The sequence below is a fragment of the Cololabis saira genome, chromosome 5, assembly GCF_033807715.1.
Source record: "Cololabis saira isolate AMF1-May2022 chromosome 5, fColSai1.1, whole genome shotgun sequence".
NCBI classification, from domain to species: Eukaryota; Metazoa; Chordata; class Actinopteri; order Beloniformes; family Belonidae; genus Cololabis; species Cololabis saira.
Window position 1 is genome coordinate 38,942,818 of NC_084591.1, and position 24,913 is coordinate 38,967,730.

Here is a 24,913-nt window from a genome sequence, read left to right on the forward strand (position 1 = left end):
TCTTCCTTCCTTTCTTCTCATCTTTATTTTATTTTACATTATTAACCACTCAGCCTCATATCACCCCTCATCATATCAGCTTTTTTATTTCTCAGCATTATCTTCCCACTGTTGTGCAAGTTTTTCTTTTCTTCAACCTCTCTTTTTTTTACCCTGTGGACCCATTCACATAAGTGAACACAATGAAAACTTTATAGCAGCAACATTTTATTTAATTTCAGTAGGAGCACAGCACTCATCTACTATACTGCAGATTATCATACTGTGTATGTGTGAGAGGTTGAGCAAAAGGGAGACTGAGAGGGGGAGAGAAAGAAGGTGGAAGGCATGTCAAGGTTGAGTGATGACAATATGTTTTTATTAGCTGGCATTTGTTGAAAAGAAACTATTGGCTCATAACAGTTGCGTAATACATAGATAATGTGATATTAGAAAATGAATTCATACATCATATGAAGACTACAAATGGCAAATACCTGAAAGTGAGGTGCATTTTTACTTTGAAATTGCATAAATTAAGTTATCCAGACTTTGTCCTGGACCTTGGCATCTCTGCCTGTTGTCTAATCTGATCCCACCCAGTCTTGTGTATTATTCAAGGGAATAGTAATTGGCCTATGTGAATAACTCCTGTCAGGTACAAGGACATCAGCAAAACGGGAGTGATATCAAGAAAAATGTCCCCGTTTTTGTCCCTTCTCTCCTAATATTGTATAATGTGACATGGAGAGGACCCCCCCCCCCCCCCTTGCAGTCTCATGCATTATTTCGCCTTCATTAGGATGTTAAGTAGAGAGTGGTATTTGGCTGAACAGAGAAAACAGAGGGAACAACGATCATTTAGAAGATTAGTAAATGAGATGCAGAGGATGGAAAAAATTGACTGACATGCTGCCTTTTTTTCTTATCAATGTCTTATAAGTTTTCAGAACAAAGAAAAAAGCAAATGATTCAAATGAGTGTTCAAGTGTGTTCATCAAATGAGTTAAAAAGACAAACAACGGCTTTCAAAGTGTTCTAGTAGGCTGATCGATGGTTTGCTAATCATCAGTCATTGCTACTTTTTGGCGCTGTAATACTGTGTGTTTGTCCCTCTTGGTGGCCAAGGTAAACTGAGGACATGAACGTTAGGGACATAATAAAGGCAAGTCCAACAATAAGTCATGATTGATTTTGTCCCCTGCCAGTTGGAGGAAGAGACGGACAAATTCCCCACAGCGTCTGGTGAGATAGATCGAGTATCAAGAATGCCATTGTAACTGAAAAGCACATCTTCCCTGACAAGGCAGTGCTATTTCTCCTCTTCCTCTCCTCTATTCTCACCAGGGCATATACACTTAGCCTGATAGATGGTATTGCTTTCAATCATACATTTCTCTTTCCCCTCTTCTTGCTTGTTCCCCACCAAACACACACACACACACACACACACACACACACACACACACACACACACACAAATATATACAGTAAATGTCAGGGCTTGAACTTTCCATCAACACTTTCTTTATGTAGATTCTGCATCATCCAGGTCATCATAACTTTCAAAGACATCAAACTAGGCAACTGGACATCCTTTTTTGTTCTTGAAGACGTTTTCACCTTCCATCCTGAATGCTTCCATCAGTTCTTTAACACCATTGAGAGTTGCTTCCTTCATCTTTATTATTATTATATTATATTATAAAATATAATATTATATTATTATCTTTATTAAAGTCAGCAGGGAATGAATCCAAGCTTCACTTTGTTGAGCTTATTTTTTTAATCAGAAAGGACTATAAGTCATAATTAGTCAGTAATTTATAATATGAGCTGATGTAAAACACTTGAAAGTCTTGATAATAGAAAAACAAAACAGCAAAGTTACACGTTATTAGACAAAAGTGTTGTTCAAGTGCGTACATTACCCAAAGATGTTTCATTAAGTTGAAAGTGAAATTATAGTTAACACTGATTACTAAATAAAAAGCAACCTTAAAAAAGCTTCCTAATAACAATTGTATGTCCAATTACAACTTCTAAAACACAAGTGAAAATTAACTATGCATTAACAGTAGTGATTATATACAGTACAGCTTAAGTTTTCAGGCTGGTGTGGTTGGAACGAAAGCTGTGTGGGCCGATGGACCCACATTGTCACTATGCAGGACGCTTGCTGTGTTTTCTCATCTGCCAGTCAGCTCCTGTTGTTTACAGCTGGCTGCCAGAAGAGGAAAATTAATCAGTGGTGTCAGATTGCTATGGAAATCCTCTGATCAAGCACAGTAACACGCTCAGTGACAAAAAATATGCAGACTACTCAATAAATAAAATTAATTAATTAATAACACCCCTATGTGAATTCTGAAAGTTGCTAAACTTCACAAAGCTGCCTTCTGTTGCCAAATGTGCAAACTGGAGCCTAGACTGCAGTCAAGAGAGAGTATTTGTCCAAAACACAGCTCCATCAATGCTACTTATACGTACTGTAACAAAATTTGATGTTTTCCATTCACATCAACTGCATTGTTTGTGATGTGCACATATACTAAAATCTTGCTACCTCAACTGAGTGTTTGTGTCCACACCAACAACCTTTCTGATGCAGCTGCTGCCTGTGTAATCTTACGCAATACGCAGCAATGCCTTTGTTCATCGCTATAAACAGTTTTGTGTAATATATGGTGAAATTACTTCGAAAATCAAGGCAGTATAGTTGTCCAGTTGGAACTCGGGATAGGTCACATACAATTGCTAAAATACTCTTTATGATAAAAAAGCTATATTTGTAATCTCCATATCATATTGCCCATATACTAAAACTATGGTCACAGGTGTTTTGTTACTGATACAGGGTCAATACAATGACCAGTTAAGGCTTTAGCTAACCATTTCCCCGTATACTTTATGCTCGAAAAATAGCATAGGTAGCATAATGAAACTCTAGATGACATTTGACTGACACATTTAACAAATTGGTGTGCTCTAACTGACAAACATGGGAACCCAAATGAATGAATATTATAATGCTCGCTACATACAGTTAAATTTGTGCATAATTGAATCTGCTTCCAATCAACTTTGTGTATGTCATCTTTAACAAATTTGATATTTTACAGCTGTGGCTTTATCTCTTAGGTTCTATTAAGATCATTTTAGTTGTATGAGGTCTTACTACAGATTTGCATCAGTGCACTAAGTTTGGTTGATGTACAATATGTAGTTTTTGATACCCATGGACTTTTGCAGAAACTGATAATCAGGATCCTGACTGGCAGTTTGATGCATTGGTATTTTTAAATGTAATCATTCTAAATTTCTGTAGTCTGTAACGGCTTCAAAGCATGGGTTAGCTCACTGTTATGCTAAACACATTAAACAGAGCTAGTGAAGATAAAAAAGTCTTATATTCAAAATGATTATTGATTATGGAAATAGTAATACACACACCAAATGTAACCATTAAGTAGCTGTGGAACAGTAGGTCGAGCATTCATCTGCCAATAAGGAACCTGATGGATTAACTGCAGGCCTTGTAGTCCATATCTTGAAGTACTCTTTAGCACAACACTGAAGCTCTCATTGCCTCCAGTTGCATTCATTTGTGTATCATTGAACAAAACACCACAATAGTGAGTAGAATATATCTCTATGGACCAAGAGATGTATGCATGGGGGACTGTGGCCGTGTGTGATCAACAACAAGAAAAAAAAAAAAACAGAGTACTTAATTTATCATTAAAACATTTTCCAACATATAGGAAGGAGTATCCATATCATGCAGCAAAAGGTATGATCCAAAATGATATGATGAAAAGAATGATGAAAAGTCTAAGTGTTTCAGGGATTAGAAGAGACAGCCATGTTTTTAGTTATACTTACATCACAGATGCAACAGATCATCATGCACCACCTTGATCTTTATGGAGGATTCTTTGTGCCAAAATTAAATAAATAAATACATCATTAATTAATTAAAATGGGAATGAAATATATCATTAATTAATTAAATGTGTCATTAATTAATTAAAATTAGAATTAAATATGTCATTAATTAATTAAAATACTATTCATTTTAAGTAAAAATATATATTTATTATTTCAGCATTGAATTAATTAATGACAAATTTAATTAATGATTTCGTGTTGCTGAATCATGAAATGTAAATGTAAAACTGTCAGTTTCACTCGTCAAACTCAGTGGGCGGAGCTAACGCGAATCCAGCAGAGGAACTTCCTCTACTTTACATGCTACATGCTCGGGGTCAGCAGGTCCTGCTTCCACATACTCTGCAAGGTCGAAGATATCGCTCACCAACTCTCTACAAAGTTCACGAAAATCCTCCGAACTCACAGCTGCCATGTTTAGAAAGGCTTCCTCTTCCACCTCCAGTTTCAGACCAAAGCAGTGGATTCCACTGGATTCGCGTTAGCTCCGCCCACTGAGTTTGACGAGTGAAACTGACAGTTTTACATTTCATGATTCAGCAACACAAAATCATTAATTAAATGTCATTAATTAATTAAATGCTGAGATAATAAATATATATTTTTACTTAAAATGAATTGTATTTTAATTAATTGACATATTTCATTCTAATTTTAATTAATTAATGACACATTTAATTAATTAATGATATATTTCATTCCCATTTTAATTAATTAATGATGTATTTATTTATTTAATTTTGGCACAAAAAATCCTCCATATTTGTAATTCTATGTTTATTATATATGTTTATTTATTCGTAACTAAAACACTTACATGTGCAGTTGACTGGTTCTGGCTCTCAACTGAATATATTTAGCTGTTTTCTGAGGGTATTGATGGACATCTCTGACGAACCATTAATGAAATGTCACTTTCATTTTGATTAAGCAATATCATTTTTCTGTATTAAGTTAGATTAATATTGTTGCTTTGCCCTTTGATCTGACAGATGATTTGTCTTAATGTATTGTAGTGGTCACACAAAATAAAATGTGGTACTCATTAGACGATGGTAGCACAAGGGCTGCACCCTTTTCAAACCACCATATCCATTATTCTGCCACATTTTCTCCAAACCCCAGCTAAATATGGAATATCATTTTTCTTGTTGAAGAAATGTCATGGGAGCATGCCTCTCCCATTCTCTGCCAACACTGGCTTAATTAGAGTTCTGTAATTACTGGGACTGTAATTTCTGGGTTGAGGAGATGGGATGTGTGGCGTGGGTTGCAGAGGAAATCCTCAGAGCTTTCATGCAAAGCTATCCTAGATGCCTTCTCTCACATGCAATCATGCAAAGAGTCTCAGTCAGGTCTTTAAGCAGAGATAAATTAGAGTTGGTTCCTGCTATTACCTTGGATTACTTACTAATGTTTAAATCATTTTAAATCAATGAGGGTACTGGCATTTATAAATCAAAAGTTTGACCTGCGGTGCACATCTTGATCATAGTCAGGCCATTATCTGCCAGAAGCACTGACCCATGGCTTCAATCCAGCAAGGTGAAAGCAAATATACCTACTTTTGGTAAGTTTTTTATTAAGTGCCTAAAGACAAGGAGACCAGCTGTGAAGAGATAAGCTGATTGTGTGATGTGCTGTAGGGCTGCCGATGATGCAATCTCAACTACTGAACTCTCCGTCTGTTTTTTTTTTCTTTTTCATTTTCCCTCAAGCATCTGTTTCTAAATAGGGGTTTTATCCTCTAAAGCTGAGGCATGTTGTAACTTTCAGCTATTTTATTCTTTTCTAAGCACTAAGCAGGATACCCAGATGGAGTGATTTGCCGCCAGGACACATACACTCTTCAATGCGAGTAATTACCACTACAGTCAGTTCAAACCATTACCAAATCTGCGCTTAAGGAAAAAGAGGGACTTCAAAGAAAATAACAGATTCACCCACGCGAATGAGAGACACTGAAAAACAAATACTGTAAATGCATACAGTACGCGTTAATTGGCTGACTACTGTATCATAATTACGACTGGAACTGTATGTTCTAGATACCATTTCAGTTTAAATAATTCAAATCTAGCTCTTTTTTTCTAACAAAGCTAATGAATTCCTTCTTGAAGCTCTCTTTCCAAAACCTTTCCTCATTTAGATTTTAAAGCTCTTGCAAAATGTATCAATTTATTGTCATAAAGTCCACTCTCTCCTCCTTTGTCTTTTACTCAAGTGCATGTATTATGTTGACATCTCTTTGAACTGAAGGGATTCATATTTGTGAGCTATTTGAGCAAGCTCAACTCATGTGGATCTACTTCAAAGAGAAAAAAGACTGTAAACTGACAAGAGTTTTCTAAACCCCATTAACTTTTTTTTTTTTTAAATCCCTCTCTTACTCTTGTCTATTAAACTATCCCATAGGGATCTAGACTTGGTTGGTATGTCTTGGGTAATCAAGTTTAGCCATTTGAAGCTTTATTACTGCAGTCACTTCCATGTTGTACACTTTACATGCAATCCTGTATTTCAGAGAGTAGATTGCTTTGACTGTTTATGTGCGAACTTGCCTCTGGCGCCATCTTTAAATGCTTGTCTGCTTGCTCCTTGCTTTCACCCCAAAGACCAAAGTGCCACAAAACTCTCTCGGTGATCTTCCAAGATGGTCAAAGATGTGTTGACATTCTCACACTTCATGAAATTAAGATCATCTAAAGATTTAAGATAATGATGCTTGTTCAATGCAAATCGTTTTAAATTGTTCTTAGCAATATAGCCACAATTAGTCACTCTAACTTTTTTGAGCCATTTGATACAACACAGATGCAAATCTTTCTGACCAAAGAAAAATGTATTTTGCCAGCACATACACAATATTTTTAAAAGATTTTCCTTTCCGAGGAAAGAATTTCTCAGTCTGAGCAAAACAAACAAATATATTCACTGCTTTAAAAAAAAAAAAAAAAGACTCACAAATTTGCTGAACTCGCTCAAAATGGCACAGTCTTACAAGTGTGCCAAAACACCAGTCGCTGGTAGTCATCTTGTCATGGTTTTGGGTCGCTCCGTAGTTACACCATCGAACGCTAGGTGACGAAGGATTATTTCCGCGGTTTAGCTTCTGGGCTTTCAATGGAAAATAACTTTTGTTGAAGTTGACAAATGTTGAGCAACAGTAACTTTCACTGGCAATACAACTGTCTTTATCAAACTTGTAAATGCCAGAACAGATAAATGTAGAAGGAAATACCATGCTATCAAGAGGACCAATCACATTTGTTTTTATCCATGTCAACATGTAGTTGCATGTCGGCCATGGCGTATATACGTCCTCTGTTCTATGTGGAACTATAAATCAACCATGACTAGGGGTGGGTATTGGGAAGGACCTCACGATACGATACGCATCACGATACTTGAGCCACGATACGATACACATTGCAATATCCCGATTATGCGATATCCCGATTATTATATTCTACATACTGTAGTTCACCGAAAAATTTAAAAATGCATTACACATCTTAAAATCCAAGTTGTATATATGTACATCAGATGATAGTGATGGATCTTAAAATCCGAGTTGCACGTTCATCAGATTATAGTGACAATTCATGGGACAAACTGAGTCAAAACAACGTTTTATTATAACTATACAAGCTAAAGTTACAACATATTTGTATATGTTTTTCATATTATTTACATCATATGAAATTAACATTAAATTTAGTATGAGGTTGCTTTAATTATGTGGCAAATGATAATAAACACAAGAAAGATGGTACTAAAACCAAGGACAGGCACAGTGATCAGTCAGTATAGATATAAATCCATAAATAAATAAACCTCTGTCCATTATTTTTCATTTTTTAAGGACAGGCAATTGTGTTATATAAAAAATAAATTATAAAATGAAATAAAACGTGAAATAAAACCGGAGCTCAGTGCAGGGCCCTCCCAGGGTTGGTAGAGAGTGGCAATGCCCAGGACTGTCACTTAGGTAGGAGCACTGGGTGATATAATGGGAAAAAAATCGGGGATAAAAAATATAAAAAAAAAAAAAAATCGATATTCAAATTTTGAATATCGATATTGAATCGGCTGGAAAAGTATCGCGATATATTGCCATATCGATATTTTTGCCCACCCCTAACCATGACGGCAGAGTTGAGTGTAAATATGTTTTTCTTTTTTGGTTTTGGATTGCCCTGGCTGAGATATTATCTGCTTGGAAAAGAAAATCTGTGCTTGCAGAATGTATTTCTCTTTGCTCAGAGAGTTCCATTGCTTGCTCAGGAATTACGCACAGATGTTACAATGCTACAACAAACAACCTCTGTAGATGAGAAAATGACACCAACTCAGAACTGCCAAGACTGCAGTTCTGAGATTTGGAGTTTGAAGCCTGAGACCAAAAGCAAATCCAGAATATGTCAAAACAGTTGCAATAAATAAGAGAGGTTGTGACTAAATCTGGAACTCTGCGTGGCCCACAGACACTGAGGTAAAGCAGGGAGCAGTGCTGCGCAGGGACTGAAAGGAGAAATAAACACTCAGACTCAGCTTTAAAGATGTGGATAGTATCCTTGAGTTCTCAGAGACATCCATCCTTTCCACGTCACTTCTGACTTAAAATCCCTGAAAAATGGTGATGACAAAATGAATAAATGTTAGTGCTTCAAAACAGTCATGCACAAACCAGTGTGACATTAGTACATTAGATACATCCACCTCCTATAGAGTCTATAATTCAAAGTGAATTCCAGTTTCTTTGAATATCCTGAACTGTGCATCCATGTTTGCATGTATCATAATATATCAATTCATAATTACTCTAAAGGAGATTGATGTGAGCTATTGATTGGGTAACTATGTATAGACCAAACTTTTGGATTGCATTGGTGCATTTCAACAATAGATTAATTGTTTCACCATCACTTCACTGTGAGTGAAAAGAAAGATGTATGTTACCAACTTTACAATTTAGTTTAAAATGGAGAAAAATAGATTATGCCTAAATCATTCATGGTAAGCAATAACAATAAAGCTGACTTAATTTATCGTAGACTCTACTCCACTTGATCCACTTTTTGAGTCATATGTGGCAAACATTAATAAATGAGCATGGGGTTAAAGAGCAATTATAAAAGTGCCTCTATGTTGGAAGGGATTGTTCTGTAACCTGTTCAGTGTAATTTGCAAAAGAAAAATCGGTCTTGTCATGGGAAATTTATACAAATGAATATAAATGTTATTAGGAAACTATTTGTCAGAATGAGGTAGTGGTTATTGTAATCATTGTCACACGTCATTAATTTCAGAGTACATGCCATATCCTCCTACCTATGCATGCTGATTGGTGAAGACAGGAGGACTGAATGGTTAGACTTACTACAAGAATACAGGTCAAAGAGAAGCTCAAGCGCAACTGGACGGAGAAAAAAAAGGGGATTGGGGAAATGAAAAAAAAGCAAAGTGAAAGGAGAGTCATGTATCAATATATTTATGTTATGCATATTTCACAAATGTGAAGACTGTCTTTGTCATTAAAACTACCTTTTGAAGAAAAAGAATAAATTGAAGTGAAAAAGTCAAAGTATTGCTTAAGAAAGAAAAACAAATTGCTACAATACTGATAAAAATGCAACAAGAAATGAGTAATAAGAAAACGGAAATTACCACAGGGAGTGGGGAACTTAAAACACTAAAATCCAACTTGTAATGACATCAATTCAACCATTCAACAAGTGCCTGTAGTCTCTCTCTCTCTCTCTCTCTCTCTCTTTCTCTCTCTCCCTCCCTCACCCTCTCTCTCTTCATCTCTCTCTCTCGATCTCTGCCAAGGACACCATGCCGGCTGTTACCATGGAGACAAGCCCAGAAAGGCTGTGGGGAGCCATAAGGGACGATGAATGACTGTGTGTGTCATGAGCATGAACATGAGTGTGCAAATTCTTTCATGATTTCTCATTATTTGGGTCTTAAATTACATATAATGTAAAGTTTGAGCGTAACTCTTAACCTAGCGCTGTATTGTCTTGAAAGACATATTGATTTATTTCCCAACCAAACAGCACAAGCCACCATGGGTATATGCTGATCTTTGTGTGCATCTGATGGGATGTGGGGTGGGCGTTAATGCATGCGTTGACAGCTATAATTCAGACCATTTAATGAATGAGACATTTCAAGAAAATTACATTTCCTTGTTCTTGCTTTTCTCTCCAGTGGAAAATGTGCACAGCTTTCCAATAATATGGTTGCAAATGAACATGTTAGCTTCATGTCTGGATGTGCACACATGGTTTTATATTACGAACATAATTCTGACTCAATCAAACCACATACGTCACATTTGGTATTTCACCAAAGTGAAGATTCAATACAGTCTCCTTAACCTGGCAGTTGTTTTTTAATTTCATCAAATTTTAATTTTGCACTCATTAGGAGTGAACTGGATGATTCCAGAGCTGAATTTAGGTGAATTGGAATGGTGCAATTTTTTCGGGTTGCTTTAGGCCCCTTATTAAGAAATTGAATATTATGACAGACAATAAAACGTGTGATGTCCACATATGTGTACACCAGGTCTTAGGAGCGATATATCTATTTGCTTCCATCCACTGGGATTAATTGCTTTTATAAATCACGATTGACATGCTGATGTTAATTGCTTTGGCACCTCCTTTAATATTGTTGCGAGAAACCTGACTGTTTGATGATTTAAGTGTTACACAGTTTATTTCTGTGCTTTATCGTACATGAAAGAGAATGGGGTAATCACATGCACACTATCGCTTTCTCCATCACTTTCAAAGCCATGCGTGCATAAAGCTGTGATGAACATTAACATCCATGTCTAAATGACTAAATGCTTTTGCTTTTAAAAACAGTGACATAAATAAACATAAATACATTAACATTGAAATATATTGCAATATCCCCTGTTATCATTCTTTCAAAAGAATCCGAAGAGTATTGCAAAAGGAAAATATTTTAGAAAAACAGTATTGTGGTAGTTACTAATCTTTTTGTCAACTATCTTGTGTCTGTGCTAAATACTATAAAAAATTCATTCGTGCTTTTTATTTATCTCTGACATTTACAGTGCTCTATGCATAAACATCTGTTCACCTGTGATATAAACTGAAGAGGTGATCACACATTCTTCTGATGCCTTTCAGACTACTTCACCTCTTCAGCTTTGAAGTACTTTGTTGTTTTCCTCTCATTTGCTGCATCTTCCACCCAGCATTAAATATTTCTAGGCCCGCATGATTTCAATGGCAACGTTATCATTATTATTATTTTCCATCCAGGTTTTTGAATGTGCAAAGGCAATAGGAGCAGACAGATGACAAGGGAAGAAAGAACCAATAGGGGAGAAATAGAGACTAATACACTGTGGTTAATTACCCTCATTAAAAAACCATATATTCCAACAGACAAGTGATCATTTTTATTGTGTGTGTGTGTGTGTGTGTGTGTGTGTGTGTGTGTGTGTGTGTGTGTGTGTGTGTGTGTGTGTGTGTGTGTGTGTGTGTGTGTGTGTGTGTGTGTGTGTGTGTGTGTGTGTGTGTGTGTGTGTGTGTGTGTGTGTGTGTGTGTGTGTGTCCTTTATACTGCCTCAGCTTCAGCCCTCTGCCGTTGATGGAGCATCATCATTATCACCTGGGCTGATGGCAAAGTGGCTCTTTGGCTCGACCCCATCAACAGACACTGAGAGGTGTCACATTTTGTTGGTGTGTGTGTCTGTGGGAATATCTATGTATCTATATGTGCACATGACACTGAATTTATTATACCATTTCAATTTCAGTAAATCAGTGGCCACAGTAACATGATTTTACTGGCAGGTCTCTTATGCAAACAAATGGCCTTGGCCGACAGGGTCAGTGAAGGGTGACGGTTGTATCAGCCAGCATCAGGTCGGGGAGTGATGGGCACAGCAGATTCAGGGGAGAAACAGTTTCATTTCTCTTACTCTCAGACCCAACACATACCCGAACACAACACAGTATCCACTTTTGGTTTCAGACACGTTTTTTCTTTAAACTGTAGAAAGGATCGACTTGTTTAATTGCTTTAAACTTTAAGTTGTTTAGAATAAACTGTCAATATCCAATGATTATGGCCCCGGAACATTGTCATCAACTTTCTTTTCTATCTTGAAGGTCAGTTAAATAACGTACTAGTCTTCAGTATCTAAGCAACAGCCCTACACTGATAAATCAGTTATCATCATTGGATACGAGGACAGAAAAATAAGAATATAACTGAAAAAAGAAAGTAAAGAGCATTTTTCTGCCACTTGTGTAACTATTCCACTGGCAGTATTCAGGAGAGACACCTCAACATAAACAAAAGAAGAGAACAAAACTTTAGGGTGAATTTCTTTGTCCAATGTCAAATTATTGTCTTCTACTGTAATTTACTGTATGCTTTAATATATAAAACCTATATCAGCAGAGCTTGCTGACATTCAATCAGAAAAGCTACCCGACATCATCCCAATGATTGTGGATCACATCATCTGTACTGACTGGCTGTACTGTGTGTTAAATGGCAGCAGTATACAGATATTGAACAGTAATGGTAAAGAGCCTGCAGCTGCAAAACATGTACGTTTGTAGCCACTGTACAGGAGGGCTGGTGATTATTAATTTATTAAATCAGCACCAACAACACATCAACGAAACATCATATCGCGGCTCGAGTGCGTCGAGGAAGACTGCGAAATCCTTCATCTTCTACAACTGACAGTGGCTGGTCATCCAGCGATATATAATGGGTTAGAGCCTCCGTTATTTTAACGACCCGTGGGGTTGTCTCTTGCCATTGTCTGTTGCTTTTGCAGAACCTGAGCTAATGTTGGCTGTTGTGTCTTGCAGTAGCATTAGCAAACTCCATATACTCAGCTTTATGATGCGTCTTGGGATGTTTTATCAAGTTGCTGGTATTAAACGACGTATTCTCCTTTCCTCCTTTTGACACCTTAGCAGCACATAGTCTGCCTTGCTTCTGTTGTCGTCCCTTATTTTGAAATATGTCCGCACTGCTGACATCCCGCTTGCATTAATTGTCGCTATCTTGCCTGAAATGTAACATAATATAATATATATAATATAATTTTTATAAAATATTATAACATAACCAGATTACCAAATTATATCCAAATTATATCACCATACACTATATATATATATATATATAACCCCATGATATTTCATAACTTAGTATAATAATACACTATTATTTTTTTTTTTGATTTTTTTTATCCCGGTTTTTTCCCCCATTTTATCACCCAGTGCTCCTACCATCCTCATTGCCATCCTCCACCAACCCCGAGAGGGCCCTGAGCTCAGGTCTCCTCCATAACCTGAGGAGTGAGCAGGCCGCATCTTTTCACCAGACAGGGTGGGCTTCTCCAGCCGGACGTAGCACGTGGAAGGATCACGTTATTCCGGCCAGATCCTCCCCACCCAGGACTGTTGCATGTTTTTGTGAGGGTAGCTCCTATTAGCTACCCAAGGGAACATGCAAACTCCACACAGAAAGGCCCTTTCACCAACCCCACCCAGGGTGTGGGCACTGAAGTCATGAGGGAACTAACACGCACCTCAGCGCCCACAGCGTCCCCGGCGGGAATCGAACCGAGGACCTTCTTGCCGTGAGACGGCTGCACTACCTGCTGCGCCACCGTGCCCCTAGTATAATAATACACTATGAAACAATATATCATGATAATGCCAGGAATAATTATTAGAGTTAGAGTTGGTAATTTATGTATTGCAATGAGGGATGAGGTCAGACCGGGGCGTCAGGGAGGCGAGCAGGAGGCCCCCACCAGACTCCAGTTGCCCGACCGGGAGCCCCAGCAAGAGGCAGGTAGGACGGCAGTGAAAGGAAACCCCCCCTCCGTTCCCCCGCCTCCCCTCCTGATTTATTTTGTTTAATTCTGTTAGATGTGATTTAGAGTCAGAGGGGATCGCATCTTGGACTGCAACCCAACCCAGAGGAGGCTGTCAGCCTGTTGTGGATCTGACCCCCTGTGCTTCTCTTACTCTGGGTAACTCTTTCCTGTTGACAACTCTCTATGTCAAACCATTCAAAAGTTATTGCAGAAAATAGGAACTATCACATATTGACTCAGTTTTGAGTACTTTACCTTCATTGGCATGAATTAGCCCTGCCCCTTCTTCTGATTGGTAGATATTTTATAGATCCTATTTTCTGCCATAACTTTTGAATGGTATGACAGAGAGTCGTGGGTGGTGTCATCTGACTCGGTTTGGGGTCCTTGAACATAATTGCTGCAAATTAGCCCCGCCCCTTCGTCTGATTGGTTGATATCTGATAGTTCCTACTTTCTGCCATAACTTTTGAATGGTTTGATATAGAGAGTCTGGGATGGTGTCATCCGCTAAATGTCCAGGCCTAAAGACATCTACATGCAAGAAGCGAGTTCAACACCCCACTCCATGCCTTGTGACATGCTTTGGGTGTTAATTATGGGGAGCCAATGTAAAAGGGGCTCGTATTTTGTGTGACCTCCTCTAGAACCAAGGACAGATGTTCTAAAGAATACTGTCCCATAAAGATGCTTGCTTTAATATGAATTTCCAATACCCCCTTGGTCATTGTAAGGAGGTTGTGTTTCGGGGGTTAGTTTCTGATTAGTGCATGCTATCACATTTGGAATCCTGCAGCCAAAACAGGGGTTTATCAACTTCTCCACAACACCCACCTCAGTAGTAATTACCTGAATAATAGTTATTCACTGTCACTATTACATTAAAAACTGACATATATATATATATATTTTTTTTTTTATATTAATATAAAACAAATAAAGTAGATAATGGCCGGGTTTCCCAGATCCAACCTCTCTTAAGGATTTAAGAGAGGTTCAAAGAAGGTTTGAACTAAGAGAGAACCCTAAGATACGGGTGTTTCCCAGATGACTTCTTAACACCGTCCTTTAGTTTCGCTCTTTCAGACGCTCTTTGGAGCAGCTGTCCGGTTCTGAAACCAAATGAATCGATGCCAGGCAAATCGATCACCGATCACTATCAGCGCATTTTCACACGCAGCACTGCTGCCTAACGCACTAATTCACTGCTGCCTGTGCGTTGTAATAAAAAATTAAGATGATAAATATAATTCAATGACCCTTTTTCATCCAAACGGTGCGTTACTCCGTTATTTCTGGCTACAGTGAGGCTTTTTTTCCCCACACACGGAGACCGGGAGTAAACGGGGTGGGCGTGTGTGTGCGTTCAAAAACATGAGCCAAGAGAAGGCGAGTTTCGCAAATCGCAACGTGGAATTACAGCAAACCCTGGTTTTTCGCAGGGGTTATGTTCCAAAAAGAACCCGTGATAAGTGAAATTCTTTTTACAATTATAGAGGGCTTCAGATTGCAGAGATCATCCCCGCCTCGCACGTATTCCTCCTCTTCTGAATGATGCTGCATCATTGGGTGGGTTTTTTCAAGAGAAGAAAATAGTTATGGGTCGTTGTCTTCGCTCTTTTTTCTTCTGGGCAAAAAGATTCTTTAATATAAACCGACACCATTGATTATATTTGAGACTGTAATGAACGATTCATCAAAGGATCCCGTTCTTTCAGCTGCTGCTTCCCTGTCATCACACATGTAGGTGCTCGGGCTCGGGCTCGGGCTCGGCGCAGGTGTCACGGCTGCCTGGACAGCCCGGTCCGACACACGTCCAGAGGACTGAAGTGCTGACGCACGAATGCGTTCATAAAAACAGTTCTGCTTCGCGCACGGCGACGCGGTTGATTTGCAGCGAGAACATGCTGTATAGCAGCCAAATTATCAAATAAATGATATTCATGATGATCGTTTTATTTGTGCGTAAAGCATAAAGCATATACAGGAACACACTTGTTATTCCTTATTTTTCTTTTTTTTCCCCCTTTGCTGTCACCAATAAATGCTAAACAATATAAATCTAAAGTATAAAATAGATCAAAATTTGTGCGGGGTGCATTGTTTTAATATCTCATTGCTTGGTGTGATATTGATTTGCCTGACGCGGCTGGATCTGTGAGTCTTTGTTCACTAAGATGGTTGGAAAGACTGGGTCAGCAGCATCTTTCATTTCCTTCTTAATGAAAGAGATACTTAAGCTAAGAGCGACTCTGGGAAACGCGATTTTCTTTCACAGGCTCCTTAAGAAGGTTTGAAAGAAGTCTTTCGCTGTTAAGAACTACTTAACTGATCTGGGAAACCCGGCCAATGTTGGAGTATGATTGTCGCCGTGCCTCGTGTCCAAAACAAATTTCTCCTAAGGGAGACAATAAAGATTCATCTTATTATAAAACAGAAATTGGGTGCAGTTCAAAAAGAGTTTAAAAAAAGGCTTCCATGTGAACAGTAAATCAGATGATTAAAAAACAAATACATCTTCCTATTCTGTTTGTTCATAACTTGAAGCTTGGAGTTTCACATAAGTGCAGATTGCTGAGAAGCTAATGTTAAGTTAATTTCAGACCAACTCAGCATCATCCTTTCACAAATATAAGCTCTGTAACACAGCATGTATAATGTATGTTGCCTGCTGAGGAAGAGGAACTGATGCAAACAGACCTGACAGCCCCAGGGAGTCGAATGAGTAAAGGCGAAAAGTTGATTATAACGCTCTTAACGACTCCGCTAATTACCACTGATGCTAATTAGCTGGATCTTCAAGTTAACTGCACAGAGGGTAATCAGTGTCTGGAACGAAGACAGAAGTTAGACTCAAAAGTATCATCTCTCTGTACTTCATGATGCACAGTAAGATGTTAAACGCGGCATTGTTATGTCTTGGAAATATATGCTATTCATGTGGTTTTTCCCTCAGGAGAATGGGGAAAGTTTTAAATGAAATTCACTTTAGACAAGCAGTAGACAGAGCTAGTTCACTGCAAGAAAGTAGTTATGGCAGGGAATCTTTTTCTCTGAGATGTACTGTATATGTAAAATGTATTTCTAATCATCTGACCTTCACAGCAAAGGTTAATGTGTTTTATTTCTTTTCTTGGGTGCGGTGTAATCATACTGATCAATGTACCATTCTTCAAAACACACAACACATATCAGGACACACACGTATACACACATCCGTCAGTTTAGCTTGACTTATGTGGACTGTTACTGTGTTATTTTTTGCTGTAAATCCAGGATTCTCCTGATGTCGAGATACCAGCTTAATCTTCTCCCAGGCTGTCAACACAACAACCGCTGAGGCTGATTTACTGTGGTCAACATCAATTACCAACCCTGAGAGCCAAAAGGTATTCCTTAGAGTTCAGATGGCCATACGTTTCAAGGACAATTATTCTTAATGAGACTGCTTCCAATTTATCTGCATGTGGGTTGAGAGATGCTTGACAAATCCGTCCTTCAGAGGGCCCCATCCTCACTGATCTATGGTTCCACTTCATTTCTTCTGCCTGTCATGCTGTGTGCAGACCTGCTATTGCCGTTTCATCTGCTCTCAGCTGTGAGCAGATCTAGCTCTTGAGTGATATGGAATTATGCTGTATGCACTTTTGGAAAATTAATTCCTGTTCAGTATGGACAGTAGATAATTGCATGTATAGCAATGACATGTGGCAAAATTGTATGCCTGCATGATAACCCATGACCACTCATTATCCCTGGGCTGGTCATTTCGTCAGAATGACCAGCCCAGTGAATGAAATGTGTAAAGTATCTGACAGCATTGAATCCCATTACGGGTTGGTGTGTAACAAGACAAGCTTGTTCCACATCCATGATGAGACTACAAATGCCATGTTCATGTTGCAGCATGGAAAAGTCAGTGCCTGAGGAAAAGGCTACCATGAAGAAAGGAGTCTGAATACAATGCTGACAGAAAAGATGGCCTATCATTTTAGAAGATGAAAACTGTCACGATTCCAAGATTGTGGCAGGACCCAAATGTAGGCGAGGAGGCGTAAGGTGAAGTTGGAAAAAGTGATTTATTGAAACGAAAAGCACTGCAAGGCAGGAATACAAAAAAAAAACCCAAAGGGAACTAAACTGAAAACTCTAAATAAATCAAAAACCCAGAATCCCACATGGAGGATCAAACACAAAGACCCTAAGGGACCAAAGATGAAACATCGGGAGATAGAAAACAGGACAGACCAGCAGGAAGGAAGGGAAAGACAAGACAAGACAAGATATACTCACAGGACTGATGAGACACAGGTGCAAACAAGCAGGCCAGATTGGAACGGGGAAGTCAAACTTATAACGAAACACAAGGACACACATTAGGGCTGGGCGATATATCGAGATTTTAATATATATTGATATATTTTCAAACGCGATATGGTACGAGACAATATCGTTTATATCGATTTAAAAAAATATTATTTTTTTTTTTGATTTTGATATAGCTTATTTTGTGACAAATTGGCTTGAATGTTTTATTTGAGATTTGCACAAATGTTTTGTTATTTAACTGTGAACCTCAGTTGAAAGGTCTGCATGTTACCGTCTACACTGTATTAATTGTACAGTGTATTTTAATTTAATTGTTATGCAGGAAAGGGATATTTGTTTTATTTTATTTAAGAAGCATTTTTATACATTTTGTTCTTGCAACGTAAAACGTTTCCATATTTTGTCCGTGCGTATCTGCATGTGACGTGCGAATGGGGTGGGGGGAGCGTTGTTTCATTTTCTTACTTGAAATGTATTAGTGATTATGCCGTGAAGTTAAAATTATGTTTCAAAAATATATAAAATATTTTCACGACACCAGCACACTCTTCAAAACATATTATTTTGATGAACTACATATAATACAAACAAAATACGCATCCAGTCCACACACAAAAGATGATGTGCACATGAATTCAACCTTCTGTTTCTCTTCATTCTGTATAGATTCAATGGGTTTAATGTATTATGATTTTCATAATACTCTAAATGAAGTGTGTGCTGATGCGGACATCAGCCGGTTCGCCTCAGCTGCCACTGGTTGCGCTGTTAAGAGGAAGTTGGCTAAACTTCTTTATTCGTGGTGGTAATTTCAGGTCAGGCTACGAAATCAATTTGTATCAGTTTGTATTAGCAAGTTTGTGTAGAAACTCTCCCTATCTTGCGTGGACATCGTATGTCTAACGACTGTCAGTGGACCCCCACCCCATCCTCCCAACGCCCCCAAACCATCAGTGAGACCTGCCTCAGCAGCTTTAGAGTTAAATAAAACAACAAACAACATTTGCAGCATAATTATTTCAAGTGTTACTGCTGTTATTTATTGTATAATCCCCATCAAATAAGCTCTGCCAAAAACATGTCCATTATGGTAGCATTCATTTTTCATTCGTTCAAACCCCCCCCCCCCCCCCCACCAGAAAAAAATACCCTCTTTTGGAATAATCTAATAGGGGACAGATACACACACACATCATATGTTAGGGGGGACATTTTTGCTGAAACACCATTGTGAAGGTTATAAAATGGGGTTTTGCTGACATTTTTTATTTATTTTTCTTTAACAATGGACAATATGTTTAAACAGGAGAACCTGTGGTGAGACAATCAACGTATTTATATTTTTTATAAAGCTCTGTGGTGAATGAGCAATATCTGTTGGAGATTTTGACAGGAAATAATTGGTCTGATAGCTTACTTGTGTGTTGGACTGAGAACAATGGTTCAAAATGTGACGAACTTGAGCTTAGTTGCTGTCAACTCGCTGACTTCAAGAGCTAATAGGGATGCAGGGTCTTCTAAGCAACTGAACTCCAATTGATTTGGGTCCCTCGGGTTCTATAGACTTACCAAGGCAAATGCAAGAGTAAGTAAAAATATACTGAATATTTTCGTAGTCAATTTTAGCTGGTAGCTTGATAGCAGATGAGGACATATGGCAAGATAAAGTTTGTGGATTTGTTTTTTTATTATATTTATGAACAAATCATTGATCCCAGTTTCAGTAGACTCATTGTATAAATGATAGTAAAAATCTAGATTGCATGCATAAATAAAAATAAAAATAAAAACAATGTGCAAAACAAATCTTTGTACTATTCATTCTTTCATTTGAAATAAAAAGACGGGTTATTCTCCTATTTGTATTTGAATTGGATACCAAAAAACTGAAAAGGGATCCTTTTGCATGTTTTCAATTTTAGGCTCACATCAAAAACACAAAATAAAGAAATTGGCCTCAGGACCAAATTTGATTTTAATATTTAATTGATTGAGTTTACATCACCTGGAGGTTACTGTGACATTAATGTTAACTTTTCTAGCTGTGATGAGTCATCACCATCCATCAATACATCAATGATCTTTCAGTCATGCAGAATTATGTGTTGTACTGAGGAACAAAACGTCTAGCCTTACCTCCTGTTTTGTGATGACTCTACCAGCTATAAATGGACACTAAAGCTGCACTAATTTGAAATTTAACTCTCACTTAAACTGTTATGGAAAATGAAATTCTTTACGTGGGAAAAAAAAGTTTTGCCTCATTTATTTTACCCACTGATTTTCCATTAAATTGTTTTTGATCATAATCAACATCATTGACAACAACAATCCAGTGGCATATCTTTATTTCTTTTTTTGAAAAGTTTTTTATTATGAATCTCATGGTAACAAGATGATTATATAGTACTGTCATAAATGGAATAGAAAATGGAAGCAGTACGATCAGATTTTCTCCTCTTCCTATGCTAAAAAAAAATAAAATTTAAATAAAAAAAATGGTGTATGGCAAATGGCAAAGTGGCATATCTTTATGACACTTCTAAAGAATCACTTTTGGAATAAAATGTTGTTTTTTTTTATACAGCAACAGAGATGAAGCACAGCAAGATGACAACATTATTGAAAACAACAATCCAAGATAAGGTTCTGTCTCTGTAGGGATGAGACTGTCAATGCCAGGGTGCATTGACACTCGTCTAATAATTTCATCCACATCTGTACAATGGCTTTTTGTGGCAAAAGAAATTTCAAATAAATTAACATTATCCTATTACCGTAATTTCGCGACCATAAGGCGCCCTTTTTTTTAAATGTGCCGGTCGCCTTATGAAACGGTGCGCCATATCTATGCTTTGGGTGAAGCCCCGGGGGAGTTGCGGACGTGAAGGAGACCATCCACAGACAAGGGGGAAAGGGGGGGTGTGTGAAGCATTATTATATATTTAAATAAGCACACGTGCGTGTGTGTTCTGTGTTCTGCAGCGCGTGTGACGCGCACTGCTGCAACCCGACTTCCAGGTTCCCAAAGCGGGATCAGATCAAATTCTCCTGGTTCCCACCCGCTTTAGGAGCAGGGATTTCAGGGGTCTGTCCCAGGTCGGATCAACTTCACCCTGCGAGATTTTCAGGCAAATCTGTCGGTTTGATCTCCGGTAACCAAGATGCAGAGGATGCGCTCAGGAGCCGCCAGGCTCCCGCCGCGGGTTTGCCGGGCCAGGGCGCACCATCCCCGGGGCAGATCCGGCCGAAATGCCGCTGGTCTTTCCCCGGGAGCCCCTGCTCCCATACAGGTGGGTGGCTTCGGTCCCAGCCGGTCCGAACAGGTCACATTCCCGGTTAAAGCCGCTGTGACGCGCGCTGCTGCAACCCGACTTCCAGGTTCCCGAAGCTGGATCAGATCAAATTCTCCTGGTTCCCACCCGCTTTAGGAGCAGGGATTTCAGGGGTCTGTCCCAGGTCGGACCAACTTCACCCTGCGAGATTTTCAGGCAAATCTGTCGGTTTGATCTCCGGTAACCAAGATGCAGAGGATGCGCTCAGGAGCCACCAGGCTCCCGCCGCGGGTTTGCTGGGCCAGGGCGCACCATCCCCGGGGCAGATCCGGCCGAAATGCCGCTGGTCTTTCCCCGGGAGCCCCTGCTCCCATACAGGTGGGTGGCTTCGGTCCCAGCCAGTCCGAACAGGTCACATTCCCGGTTAAAGCCGCTGTGACGCGCGCTGCTCCACCCCGCTGGGGAGAGACGGGCTCTGCGCGGTGGAGGATCCGCACAACGGGGTATGAAAAGTTTATTTACTGTTGTGCAGAAAGTGTCTGACACCGAGGAAATTCGGACTGGCGCAGCTGAATTAGCGGAGCTCTTTAATGCAGAAACAGAGGTTTTGTTCCCGCTCTATTTTTTAAATAAGCGCTTGTGTGCTTGTGTGTGCGTTCTGCATGTGTGTGCGTTCTGCAGCGGGTGTGTGTGTTTTCCGGCCGGCGTGTTTTGCGGCACGCGTGTGTGCAGCTCTGCTCTGTAGACTGCGCCTTTTGGGTCGGTGCGCCATATGTATGTTTTAAATCTAAAAATGACACACAAAAATGAGGGTGTGCCTTTCCACACGGTGCGCCGAATGGTCGCGAAAATACGGTATGTGCATATTTGCCTATGATAGTGAATATATAACTTTTTTGCAGCTTTATTGTCCTACACCCTCCCATTTCTCATAGAATCATATGTACAGAGTTTCACAGATGACCCTCACTTGACCACAGGGTTCACAATATTCATCTGCTGCAGCGCAAAGGAAATTTCAACCTGTCACACCATAATCAAATTGGTGTGTGGTTCCAGAACTGTCACGGTGTCACTGCATTACAACAATTTGCGAGTCATGTATACCCAACCAATTAAATATTAAAATCAAATTACATTCTTCCATCCTGTATTTTTGATGTGAGGCGAAAAATGAAAGTATGAAAAAAATCCCTTTTACATTTTTTTTGGCATCTAATTCAAAGACAACAACATAACCAGTCACTTTTTCCGTTTTGAAATTTTTGATTGTCAGTTTAAAATGGAAAGAACGACTTGTACACGGATTGCAACAGAAAAGAACCTTGATATAATTTGTTATGAAGGTGAATGATTAGCGTGCACACACTGGATGTATTCTTGGACTATTTCAAAGAGGGCACAAGAGCAAAGTACAAGGACTCCCCCTTTATGTCTAGCAGCAGGACTTCCTTCTCAGATAAGACAGACAAAAGAATTCAATGAACCCACAATCCAGGATAGGTACCACTGGGAGAATAAACCTGCAGAAATTCCATCCTCTATTCAGTCAAACAAAAGGAAGCCTTACTTAACGGATCCCCGAAAGTGACAGATTTACACTTTTCCACTAAACCATAAAGCGTAGGAACCTTTCCTATTCCTATGCCTTTGTGGGGACCTTCCAGGGCTCTGGGTTTGCTTTATCTAAAACTGACACTACCTAATATTCCAATTCATTTGTGTACTGATGAAGAAATTATTTTAGTAATGTATGAAATGTTACAAAAATTAGATTTTTTTACAACATGAAATTGAATACATGTTAATTTGAAGACTGTGAATAGAAGAGGATAACTCTGAATTGGCTTATTGTAAGAATGAATGCATTAATCCCAAACTGTTAGAACACACTCAGGAATGAGGATGAAATTAAATTAAAAGTAACTGTTAGTGGAGCAGGATGGACGACAACAGCTGCAGAGAGAGAACTGACTATAGTGAATTCTGATTTCCTAAAACCTCTCTGAGAACACTATGACTGCTGTATGACTGCTGTCTTTCCTTTTATTACTTCTTTTCTTGAACCTTTCAGACGTATTGTTCGTCTTGTTTTTATGTTTGTATTGACTTAATCCTCCGAGTCTAGTCAAAGTAACTACTAGATAAAGAACTTGCAAGATAAACTTTTCTTTTTCATCTCAAACATGTGGCCAGTGTTCCGATCGATAGCAACTGCATTGGGACTCGAGTTTTCCAACTTCAAACATAATGGAATGAGGGAAAAGAGCACCTGTGTCCTGACAAACCATGCTGACTGACATGCAACAAGTCTTCTGCAGACTGAAACCTTGACCAGATCTGTCAGTACCATTGGACTTGAAAAAACCCACCTGGACCTAATGTCCTACCAGGGTTAACTTGGCTCTTCTGCTTTGATCCAGTGACTACTCCGTTTCTGATCATATACTAGTTCAATTTTAGTATTCTGCAAACCAGATAAAGCAGTTAGAGCTCAGCAATTAATTGATTATATGGATTAATTGAATTAATAGTTTACAGTGATTATAGTGATTTTGATTTTAATTAGCACATTTTTATAGCCTAGAAGTCTAAATGTACCAGAAGCATATTTAAATTTGCTTCGCAGGTATATGTCTAGTTACCATCTGGTGGAGCTCATTAACTACGCCCAAAAGTCATAGGGAGCTAATTAAATCAGTCTGTCCTTGTAGAGAGTATGTCTGGCCAGGCTTGACATGATGACAACTTGGACAGTAAACAGTGTAGAATGCTGCAGCTGAGGAATAGCAGGTTTGGCATTGACAGTTAAATAGTTGGACTCTTTGAAAATTAAACAGAAGATGGCACTCAACTCCTCCCTGTACAGGTGTCACCCAGTGACAATAAAGGGTTAGAAGAAATTATATACATAATTTATTATTCTATTTCTTTGCCCAACAAGTTATTGATAATAAGCCACAGAATGAGAATGAAAAGCTGATTTTAGTCCCACCTTAAACCCAATGTGATTGGTTGATCACGATGTACTGTACCTGTGTGTATATAATCACATTTCTTTGTGGAACATATCACTCTTATGCCAGTCTTATGCCAGGCCTCTTTCCAGAAGGGCTTAAAATCTGGTCACTTCTTTTTCCGCCTCCCAAGGTAGACCAAAAAGCATGAAGAAGGAGAGACTGGTCCTGTATGTAAGAGTCCCCCCCCATTCCATAACCGGGTGAGAAGTGTGAGAATTTAACACGTTTTTGATCACTTTATACTTGTGTGACCATAGTCATAAGCACAGAGCCTCGCTCCAGGGACGAGCAGCGCTCATAGTTAAAATCTGCTCACAAATTAAATGTATTGTATATTATACAAAGATGGTTATTATTATTATTATTATTATTATTATTATGTATAGTATATTATATTATTATTAGTATAGGTATCGGATAGGTGAATGGATGAATGAATGGGATGCCTGGGTCTG